Source organism: Triturus cristatus, chromosome 2_1, assembly GCF_964204655.1.
Source record: "Triturus cristatus chromosome 2_1, aTriCri1.1, whole genome shotgun sequence".
In the NCBI taxonomy this organism is placed as follows: Eukaryota; Metazoa; Chordata; class Amphibia; order Caudata; family Salamandridae; genus Triturus; species Triturus cristatus.
The window spans coordinates 367,067,205-367,078,539 of NC_140581.1; positions in this window are offsets into that span (position 1 = coordinate 367,067,205).

Below are 11,335 nucleotides of genomic sequence, written 5' to 3' on the forward strand. Positions count from 1 at the left end.
CTCACATTGAAGGACATCCTCCAATTCTTTTCTCAGGAGGATTACATGACAACGATCGATCTGCAGGACGCATATTTCCATGTGCCCATTCTACCACGCCACAGGAAATACCTACGGTTTCGAGTGGGCCACAGGGACTACCAATTCAAAGTCCTACCCTTCGGACTCTGCTCAGCCCCGCGGGTCTTTACAAAATTCCTAGCCCCGGTGGTGGCTCACTTACGACAAGAGGGTATTCAGATATACCCCTACCTGGACGATTGCCTCATCAAAGCTCAATCCTCTCACCAGGCGGCCCTCGATACCCAGCGCTGTCTCGATCTGTTTCAGTCCCTGGGGTTGTCGATCAATGTGCAAAAATCTCAACTCACGCCGACTACGTGCAAGACTTTTCTCGGCGCTTGTATCAATACGAGCACAACCATGGCCTTCGCTTCAGCAGAACGTCAGGAACGGATTCAACAGCTTGCGAGCTCCATCGCAGCAAAGCAGTCAGTTTCAGTCCGCATATTAAAATCCTTTCTGGGAATGGCGTCCTCCTGCATCGCTTTGATCCCTCTCTGCAGACTAAAAAGTCGCATCATCCAAGAGGAGTTAGACAAGCAGTGGCGCCAGGTTTCCGGTTCCTTCAACGATCAGGTCGTGGTGTCACCCCGCATGGCTCAAGCGCTGCATTGGTGGACTTGTCCTGCCAACATCGCAGCAGGAACATCCTTTCTGTCGTCAACCCCAGAACTCGTCCTTACCACGGACGCATCCATGGAGGGTTGGGGCGCACATTTTCAAGATCTATCCGTCAAGGGCCTATGGTCAGCGGCTCAGCGTTGCTGGCACATCAACAGACTGGAACTGATGGCCATTTTCTTGGCGTTGAAATCCTTCCGCCTGCAGTTCCAAGGGAAGTCAGTCCTCATTCAGACGGACAACACCACGTGCATGCACTACCTGAACAAACAGGGCGGGACGAGATCTCCACTGCTCTCCCGTCTGGCGCAGAGGATTTGGAGTTGGGCCATACTCCATCAGATGACGATACAAGCAATTCATCTGCCCGGCATTTCCAATACTCTGGCGGATGCACTCAGTCGGTCAGCATCATCTACCCACGAGTGGGAGTTACATCAACCGACGCTGGAATTCGTCTTCGACCTTTGGGGTCACCCGACAATCGACCTCTTCGCAACCCCGCAGAATGCAAAATGCCAGTCCTACGCAAGCTGGTTTCCCCACGAAGGGTCGTGCGGAAATGCCCTTTCGATCAATTGGTACGGGATATTTGCGTACGCTTTTCCGCCGATTCCGTTGATTCCACGAGTGCTGCGGAAGATGAGACAACAACCGTGCCATGTACTTCTAATAGCTCCACGGTGGCCTCGGCAGGCATGGTTTCCGGAGTTGCTTCTCCTATCCCAACGCGAGCCCATCCTTCTCCACCTGAAGCCGGATCTGCTCACAATGAACGATGGTCGGATATGCCATCCGAATCCCAGATCTCTCAGCTTGTCGGCTTGGAACCTGAGCACCTTGAATTTGCTCATATGAACATTCCTCCAGCCTGCAGGGAGGTGTTAGCTAAGGCAAGAGCTCCATCCACAGTGAAAACGTATAAGCTCAAATGGAAGCGATTTTGTCATTGGTGTGCTTCCGCCCACATTCATCCTGTGCACGCTCCTCCAGAACACATTCTGCCGTTCTTCCTACAACTAGCGCAGTCTGGATTATCACACTCTACCTTAAAGGTATTTCTAGCGGCAATATCTCGCTACCGACAAGATGGCTCGTCCTCTCTCTATTCATCCAGAGTCATACAACAATTTTTCAAGGGTCTCTTCCGCATGTTCCCGCCCATTCGGCGTCCTCCACCCACGTGGCGCCTGAACATCGTGCTGGCTCAGCTTATGAAGGCGCCCTTCGAACCTATCCACTCAGCGGATGTCAAATTTTTAACTTGGAAAGTGGCCCTCCTCCTTGCTCTGACCTCTTCCCGCAGAGTCAGTGACATTCACGCTTTTACAATAAAGCCTCCGTTCCTTCAATTCAGATCGGATTGTGTCATCCTCCGCACTAATCCGGTTTTTATACCTAAAGTGCCATCCGATTTCCATCTTAACGAACCAGTGCTCTTAAAGACTTTTTTCCCGCATCCACAAACCCCGGCGGAGCAAAGCTTACATTCTCTGGACTTGAAGAGATGTCTAAAATTCTACATTAGCAGGACTCAATCCTTTCGCAAATCTGACCAGTTGTTTGTGGCCTACGGGCGTGCTTGCAAAGGACAGTCTGTCACCAAACCTACTATTGCCCGTTGGGTTTCATCAGCAATCTCTTTTTGCCATCAAAAGGCTGGTAAGCCTCTGTCTTCGGGAGTGAGAGCCCATTCAACGAGGGCTATGTCATCTTCCACTGCCCTGTTCGCTGGTGTGCCCATCCATCAAATATGCCGGGCAGCTACGTGGTCCAGCAGGCACACGTTTACGAAGCACTACTGTCTGGAATCCATTAACGAAGCAGACACGGCTGTGGGACAGGCAGTTCTACGAAATCTGTTTAAATAAGGTGAGCCTCTGCTACTTCCCTCCTCCTGGGGTATTATTATTATTATTATTGCGTTTTAAATACATTGTTTGTATTACATGCAATATCAATACGGCTTGGTCAGCCGAATACTGTTTACTGCTTACTATTCTATTCAAGCATGTGAATCTATGAAAGACACCCCAAATACTGGAGAAGAACAAATGTTACTTACCTGTAAACTGTGGTTCTCCAGTATTGGTGTCTTTCATAGATTCACATGCGACCCACCCTCCTCCCCTCAGAGGCTCTCTTCTCCTCTTTCGGCTCTATGGTCACTCTCGTGCTCGAAAATCTGAGGGCCTGAGCCTCTGAGGAGAAGGTTCTAGAGGGTGCTAGCGCCTGATTGGCTGGAGTTTGGACTATAAAGTGACAGTGATATGTTAGCAAAGTGATTCTTTTTCTCAATGCTTTCCTATGTCTCAATGCTATCCTATGGTATTTTTAACTTGATATGTTATTTGAACTATATATAGATGTTTATTTGGGTATGTATATACTCTTATGTGGTTAGGTATGTGTATACGTATATATACATAATACTTATTGCTTTTTATATATACCGTGGGACTCCCACTTCGACGACGGGGAATATTCAAGCATGTGAATCTATGAAAGACACCAATACTGGAGAACCACAGTTTACAGGTAAGTAACATTTGTTCATATGAAGCAACACCAAAATCTAACGCCATGCAAAAGCAGGCGTTCGATTGGCGAACGAGGAGAAATACTTTTATTTCAAACTGGTTTTGCTTTTTCTATGTGTGCTGCAGAATGCAGCACACATAGAAAGAGCAAACACCTTTAATGATTGTTTATGTACAGGGAAGGTGTCCCTTACTACACATAAGCAATCATTAAATATTGGTGATTTACTACTTGTATGTGTGTTGCAGAATGCAGCACACATAGAAGTACCAAATTCACATTATTGATTGTTTATGTGAAGGAAGCGACATTTTAATCCAAAGCTTCATACACAGAGCTTGTTTTTGATGCTAGACCAGCGGACACCCAAATGCTAGAGGGCATATTGTGATATATGCCAGTAGAAGTTTGTACCAGACAGAACATGCCTGCTCACAACCTGAGAAAGAAAGTTTAGCTGTGGGCTGGGCTTGTGAACCTTTCCATGTATTCCTGTATGGAAAGCTTTTAACGCCGGTAACTGATCATCAAGCTTTATTGACTATCTTTGGCAATCTAAAAGCCAAGATGCCCCCACACGTTGAATGGTGGGGACTACGAGTAAAGGAGTACAATTATCGCATTGTGCATCGTCCAGAGAAGGATCAAAACCCTGCTGACTACTTTTCCAGAATTCATATAGAAGATCAGGGTAATCCATCCAAGACAGTTGAAGCCTACATTCATTTCATCGTAAAATCAAATACACCAGCTGGTATCTTGTTAGGCCAGATCATTATTGCCATGAGTCATGATAGTGACATGCTGACGTTGAAAGATATAATGACACATCCGTCATTAAACCAACACACTCGACCTCTAACTAATGATGGGGAATGTCAAAAATACAAAAACGTTAAAGGTGATCTGTCCATAACTGAGGAAGGAGTTATACTGGGAGGGTCGGGAATCTTGATTCCAGAGAGTGAGCGACAGAAAACAATTGAAGTAGCTCACGAAGAACATTGTGGTATTGCTACCACCAAAAGAGCTCTACGAGATATAGTTTGGTTTCCATACTTAGAGGAGAGGGCTGAAAAGGAACTTGAGGCCTTTCACCTGTGCACCTGCCTTTCTACAAATGTTACTCAACATACTCGTAACATGTCAGAACTCCTTAATCATGCATGGGAGAGAATAGCCATTGATTTCTTTAGTCCATTCGATAATGGATATCATCGGATGGTAATCGTGGATGAGGACTCACGTTTTCCATTAATAGAAGATCTCTCATCTACAGCTCACAGGCGAGTCATTGAGAGACTAGATGGCATCTTTTCGACATGGCCCATTCCATCAATTTTGAAGTCTGATAATGGCCCACTTTTTAACAGTCAGGAATTCAAGGATTTCCTGGAGCATTTGAACATAACGCATCAAAAGAGTACACCGAAATGGCAGTAGGCCAACAGACTCGTTGAGCGTTTTATGAATACGCTAAAGAAAGCAGTATACAGTGCCACTCTTGAGAGGCTCAGTTTAAAGACTGTATTGAGTTCTACCCTATGAGCCTATAGGTCAACACCTCACTAGACCATTGGCAAAAGTCTTGCAACTGATGTTTAGGAGAGCAATGACAACCAAGTTACCTCAATGAACTAACAAAAGAGAAGGAAATGAGAACACAACCTCCATAAACGACATTGTTAACAAGCAGAAAATAAAAGCCTATGCAGACAAGAAGCGACACATAAAAAATATATATGTATAGATTTAAGAGTGGAAATCTAGCGTTCGCGCAACAAAGGCACAGAAGGAAATCTGCTACATATGATGCTGAACTTTTCCACTTAGTGTCCAGCAAGGGACACATGGTGACTGCTTGGCATCCTGGAAAGAGTTTTACCGGGGACTCTTCTCACTTTCAGCAATTAATTAATTGGTCTTCTGATCGAAATGGTGAAGGAAAGCCTGAACCTGAAAACTCGGTGATTGCTGTTACTTTTTCACTGTCTTCGAAAATCTCTGACACTGAAGATGAAAACTCCCAGCTTCCAGTATTTAGATCAGGTTGAATAAGTAAAGCACTAAAAAGGTTGATTAAAGAGATGTAAATATATACATATATAGATATATACATACATATTATGATTTTATTTTTTTTCAAACGAAAACCCCATTTTTGCCAAACTTCATAAGAAGCGGGCACGGACTCTAACTGTTGCAGTGCCAAAAGTTATGAATTTATTATTTAGTACTTGATCCTGTCCATGACGTGTTTCGGCCACGCTAGATGGCCTTGATCACATGTCTGCCCTACAACATTTCCCATATTTTTTAACGTAATACCATGTGATTCACTAATAAGCATTTCGGACTGCCAAAGTCCTTGTTCACAGGCTCTCAATGCAGAAACACACCAAACATGCTGTAGGCTACTACTTCGTTCACCTGCATATTAATATTGTTTTATTGACTTTGCGGCCACACAGCACCCGACGGAGGGGAGTAATTAATGTTGTTAAGACTACTTATCCCAGTATGCAGTGTTTCACTGGTGAAAGCCCACAAGGGGGCAATAAAAGAAACAGGTGAATGAAGTAGTAGTCTGCAGCATGTTTGGTGTGTTTCTGCATTGAGAGCCTGTGAACAAGGACTTTGGCAGTCCAAAACGTGTAAGGCAACAGAAAGCAGAACAGAATCACTGCTGGTTTGTGCCACGGTGTTTGAGAAAGCCTGGTGATGAGTGCGTCCTTGTCTTAGGACACAAGTGGATGGATCTTAACAGCAGTCCTGCCATGAGGATCGCACTACCGCATAGGAATATGAAGCGGGTCTGGACTTGGAACCTTCCCAGCCGATACAGATCACCAGGTTTGAAAGAAACATACACAAACTGTGCTTTTATTCCGTTGGCCCACTGAAGGACATATTAATATTGTTTTATTGACTTTGCGGTCACACAACACCCACCAGAGGGGAGTAATTAATGTTGTGAAGTATACTTATCCCAACATGCAGTGTTTCACTGGTGAAAGCCCACCAGGGGGCTATCAAAAAACAGGTGAATGAAGCAGTAGTCTGCAGCATGTTTGGTGTGGTTCTGCATTGACAGCCTGTAAACAAGGACTTTGGCAGTCCGAAACGCGTAAGGTAACAGAAAGCAAAACGGAATCACTGACGGTTTGCACCACGGTATTTGAAGAAGCCTGGTGACGAGTGTGTCCTAGTCTTAGGAAACATGTGGATGGAGATATGTGTGTATATATATATATATACACATAGACACGGATTTTGAAAAAAAAAATGTAATTTTTTATGTAACAGAGGAGACGAAGTAGCGTCTTGCAAGTTTTATGACAGAACACTTTTGGCTCCGAATGGACTCCGTAAAACTGTGATGTAGGTGTCAGAACGGAACATAATGCAAGCTTGTTTTAGAATGTTGAGTTCACAGTTACATGCACATGAATAAAGACGTGTAATACTAAACTCAGTGAGTTGCATAATTATTGGTGGGTACCCAGATTGGGCTAGACTGCCACTGTTGTTGTAGCTGAAGTGTCTGTGGCGTCACACGCACTAGCTGCAGACACCTGCTAAGAAGAAATAGCAGAGTAATGGACAGAAAATAAATTTACCCAACAGGGGCATATTGGGGTTATGTTCCTCTTCGACCACAAAGTTTGGTAAAGCATTGAAGAAAGCAAGAGGAATATTTGCTAGATAGTGATTCAGCCAGCTATATTTTTTTACCGTTGTATAAATATCTACCTGATGATTGCGCCCTTCTCTGGACTCCAGTTAATCAAAAGAATGAAGATTTATGAGACAGTGACACAACTGCTACCAAGAAGATGCCCGGTCTGCACCAGGTTGATTATTAAGTGAGGTACTAGAACCCAAAATGATTTAGCCTGCAACACAGAGGGGAAATAGCTCAAAGTGATCAACTGAGTTAACAGGCCATATGAGACAGTTGGCAGGCGTGGCACTGCGGGGGATCTCAGCTGCTATTAATCAATATTAAAGTCTGGGTGAGCTGAGCCCAGTCTGTGAGGCAGCACCACCCCAAGGTGAACAGTGAGTTACTTGCAGTCTCAGGCTGTCAATTATATTGAATTTTTCTCATATAATCAACATAGTGAGTCCTGAATCACACAGGCCTGAGCCGTGGTCGCAACAAGACTTGCAGCACGGCACCAGAGGTAGTCAGATCCTTTGTAATCATCATGATTCTGCCGCTTCAGCGATGACTGTGACCTCTCCTCTCCTCTCCCAATGAATGGTCGCGCATGACAATGTACCAATTAAACCAGCGGCACCCTACAGGCAGCGGAAAACTAAAGAAACAACTGTTGCTCGCGTCGCCTTGCTGTTGTACTGGTGTTATTTTCTTTAGTAAATGTTCTTGCGCTCAGCCGTGGCCTGCGCGAGAGCGGTAGCCTTTGTTCTTTATTCACTGCTCTCGCGCCTCTGCTACCTGCTGGCGCCAGAACGTAGGGCACATTCTATGTTCTGTTTTCCTTCAAACAAGTATCTGCGTGCAGGCTCTTTCACTTTGCGCGCAGATAGATGCTGTTTGATTTCAAACTGTGTTATCTTTATTTATACAGCGATCCTTGACAGTTTAGCCAGTTTGTTTTTCTGCTGTGCTCTGCCGACATGCTGTTGTGGGCTCCTTTTATTTTCTCCAACTGGAAATAAAACCTTTGGATATTTTTACATGCTGTTTGGATTGGTGCTTTATCTACAAGTGGTACTTCACTTCAGGGACACCTGTACCACATTTTGGCGACGATTGCAAATGGAAACATGCGTCAAGGATTCCACAACTCTTCATTAATTCTGTCACTGCCCTGCTTATTAGCTTGCTGCACCTATTTTAGCTACTTGGGTGCATTTTTCAAGCTGCGCTTTTCTGTGCTATGGCTTAAGGTGCCCCTACTTTCGCCTGGATTTCTTGTTGGCACCAGTTACGCTGCTGCGTGTGCCCCCCAACTACCTGCCTCTGTGCTCCGGCTGCCGCCGCGAGACCACGCCCCCTGCCTCGAGCAGCGTGGTCTGTGCTCTCTATCCTGCCTTGCGCCACTGTTTCTGCTGAATTGTGTCTCTAATTGTACTTGCTGTATATTGTATATTGTTTTCCTTTTCCCCCTTTTTTGCCTGCTTGCCTGCTGTCCTTGTTCGCCCCGTCTCCTCCCTCCCCGCTCCCGCTTCCCGCCACTGCCGCTAAAACCCGCCCCTTTCTTCATTCTGTACCCTCCCCGCTCCCGCCTCCCAGCTGCTCCGCCCCCCCTCGCACTTCGCCATGAATGGCGACCGTGCGAACGCGCAGCGGTCACGCGCAGCGGGTGCGCCGTTTGTGCGCCAAAGGCGCGCCAAAGGTAAGCCCGTCTGCGCCCGTCCGCGCCTGGACCGCGCCCAGTGCCAGGACCCCTGGCCCTCGAGGACTCCTGCCCACCCGCTTGACGTACACCGCCGCCACCCTCATCGCTCTCAACTCCGGCCGATTCCCAGGTTGGCACCGAGCCACCCCACGACGCACCCACGGACCCTTCAGCTGCCACGCCTGCAAGTTCACCTGCATTCGGACCTGCCCTACTCCAGCACCCGCCAAGCCGAACACCAGCAGCAACCACCTCAAGTGCATCCTGCTCAACACCCGCTCCGTCCACAGACACGCCATCGAACTCTGGAACCTCCTCGACACCACAGCTCCTGACGTCGCCTTCCTCACGGAAACATGGATGAACGCCTCTTCTGCGCCCGACATCGCCATCGCCATCCCAGAGGGATACAAGATCACCCGGAGGGACCGCTCCGCCAGCCAGATGGGAGGAGGCATCGCCGTCATCCACAGGAACACCATCCGCATCACGACTGACACCGACGACACCCTGACAAGCACCGAACACCTGCACTTCCAGATCCACACCGACCCGAAGACCACCCTCAGAGGCACCCTGATCTACCGACCCCCGGGACTACGCACACAATTCAGCGAGGACATCGCCGACTTCATCAGCCCGCATGCCCTCCGCTCCGCCGACTACATCCTCCTGGGGGACCTCAACTTCCACCTGGAGAACAACAACGACCGCAACACCTCCACCCTGCTCGCCAACCTCGCCAACCTCGGACTCAAGCAGCTGGTGTCCACCCCCACCCACCTCGCCGGACACACACTCGACGCCGTCTTCTCATCCAGCAAAGACATCACCTTCAGCCACGCCACAGGACTCCACTGGACGGACCACAGCTGCGTCCACTTCACCTTCAAAAGAACGACGATCCACCACCACCAGCAACAGGCTGCCCGAAGAAGCTGGAACAAGATCACAGCCGACCAGCTCGCCGCTTCCCTGAGCCAGCACCCTCCTGCCAGCTCAGCGAACCCCAGCCAGGCCGCCGACAACCTCACGAAGTGGATCAGCAACTGCGCGGACGAACTCGCCCCACTGAGGACCCCGCCCAGCAGACCCGGCAGCAAGAAGGCCCCATGGTTCACCGACGAACTCAAGAGCTCCAAGACGAATTGCCGAGCCCTCGAGAAAGCCTGGAGAAAGGAACCAACACCGGACAACAGGACCACCCTCAAGCTTGCCACCCGGAAGCACCACCAACTGATCCGCGCCGCCAAGAAAACTGCATTCAAGGACCGGCTGGACAACAACGCACACAACTGCAAGGAACTCTTCAACATCGTGAAAGAGCTCTCCAACCCCAACGCCGGAAACAACGACATCACCCCATCGCAAGACCTCTGCAACTCCCTCGCCTCCTACTTCCACAACAAGATCGCGGACATACACAACAGCTTCAGCATTCAACCGACGCACGCCACGACCACAGCAATGCCGCCCACCACCACCCTCCGCGCCTGGACTCCGACCACCACCGAAGACACCATCCGCATGATGAACTCCGTCCACTCCGGATCTCCGACCGACCCCTGCCCTCACCACGTCTTCAACAAGGCCGACGCTGTCATCGCACCCCACCTGCGGGACATTATCAACACCTCCTTCAACACCGCCACCTTCCCTGAGAGCTGGAAACACGCCGAACTCAGCGCTCTACTCAAGAAACCTACAGCGGACCCCACCGAACTCAAGAACTACCGCCCCATCTCACTCCTCCCGTTTCCTGCAAAAGTCATCGAGAAGACCGTCAACAGACAGCTTGCCGCCTTCCTCGAGACGAATGGATCCCTCGACCCCTCACAGTCTGGCTTCCGAGCCAACCACAGCACCGAGACCGCCCTCATCGCCGCCACTGACGACATCCGGGCCCTGATGGACAACGGAGAAACAACGGCCCTCATCCTCCTAGACCTCTCCGCGGCATTCGACACTGTCTGCCACCGCACCCTAGTGCAGCGCCTCAGCAATGTCGGAATCCAGGAGAAGGCACTGGAATGGATCGTCTCCTTCCTCGACCGAAGAACACAGAGAGTCCGCCTACCACCGTTCAAGTCAGAGGCCACCGAAGTCATCTGCGGCGTCCCTCAAGGATCCTCGCTGAGCCCCACCCTCTTCAACGTCTACATGAGCCCCCTCGCGGCCATCGCACGCCAGCACAACCTCAACATCATCTCCTACGCTGACGACACCCAGCTGATCCTCTCCCTTACCAACGACCCCGCCGCCGCCAGAGCCAACCTACACGAAGGGATGAAAGATGTAGCCGAGTGGATGACGACCAGCCGCCTGAAACTGAACTCAGACAAGACGGAGGTCCTCATCTTGGGCCCCTCGCCCTCCGCCTGGGAGGACTCCTGGTGGCCCCCCGCCCTGGGCACCGCACCCAAACCGACGGACCATGCACGCAACCTGGGCTTCATCCTGGACTCCTCCCTCTCCATGACCAGACAAGTCAACGCCGTCTCCTCGTCATGCTTCAACATCCTGCGCATGCTACGGAAGATCTTCTGGTGGATCCCCACGGAGACCAGGAAGACAGTCACCCAGGCCCTCGTCACCAGCCGACTGGACTACGGCAACGCCCTCTACGCCGGAACCACCGCCAAGCTCCAGAAGAGACTCCAGCGGATCCAGAACGCCTCAGCCAGACTCATCCTCGACATCCCACGAAACAGCCACATCTCTGGACACCTGAGGAACCTGCA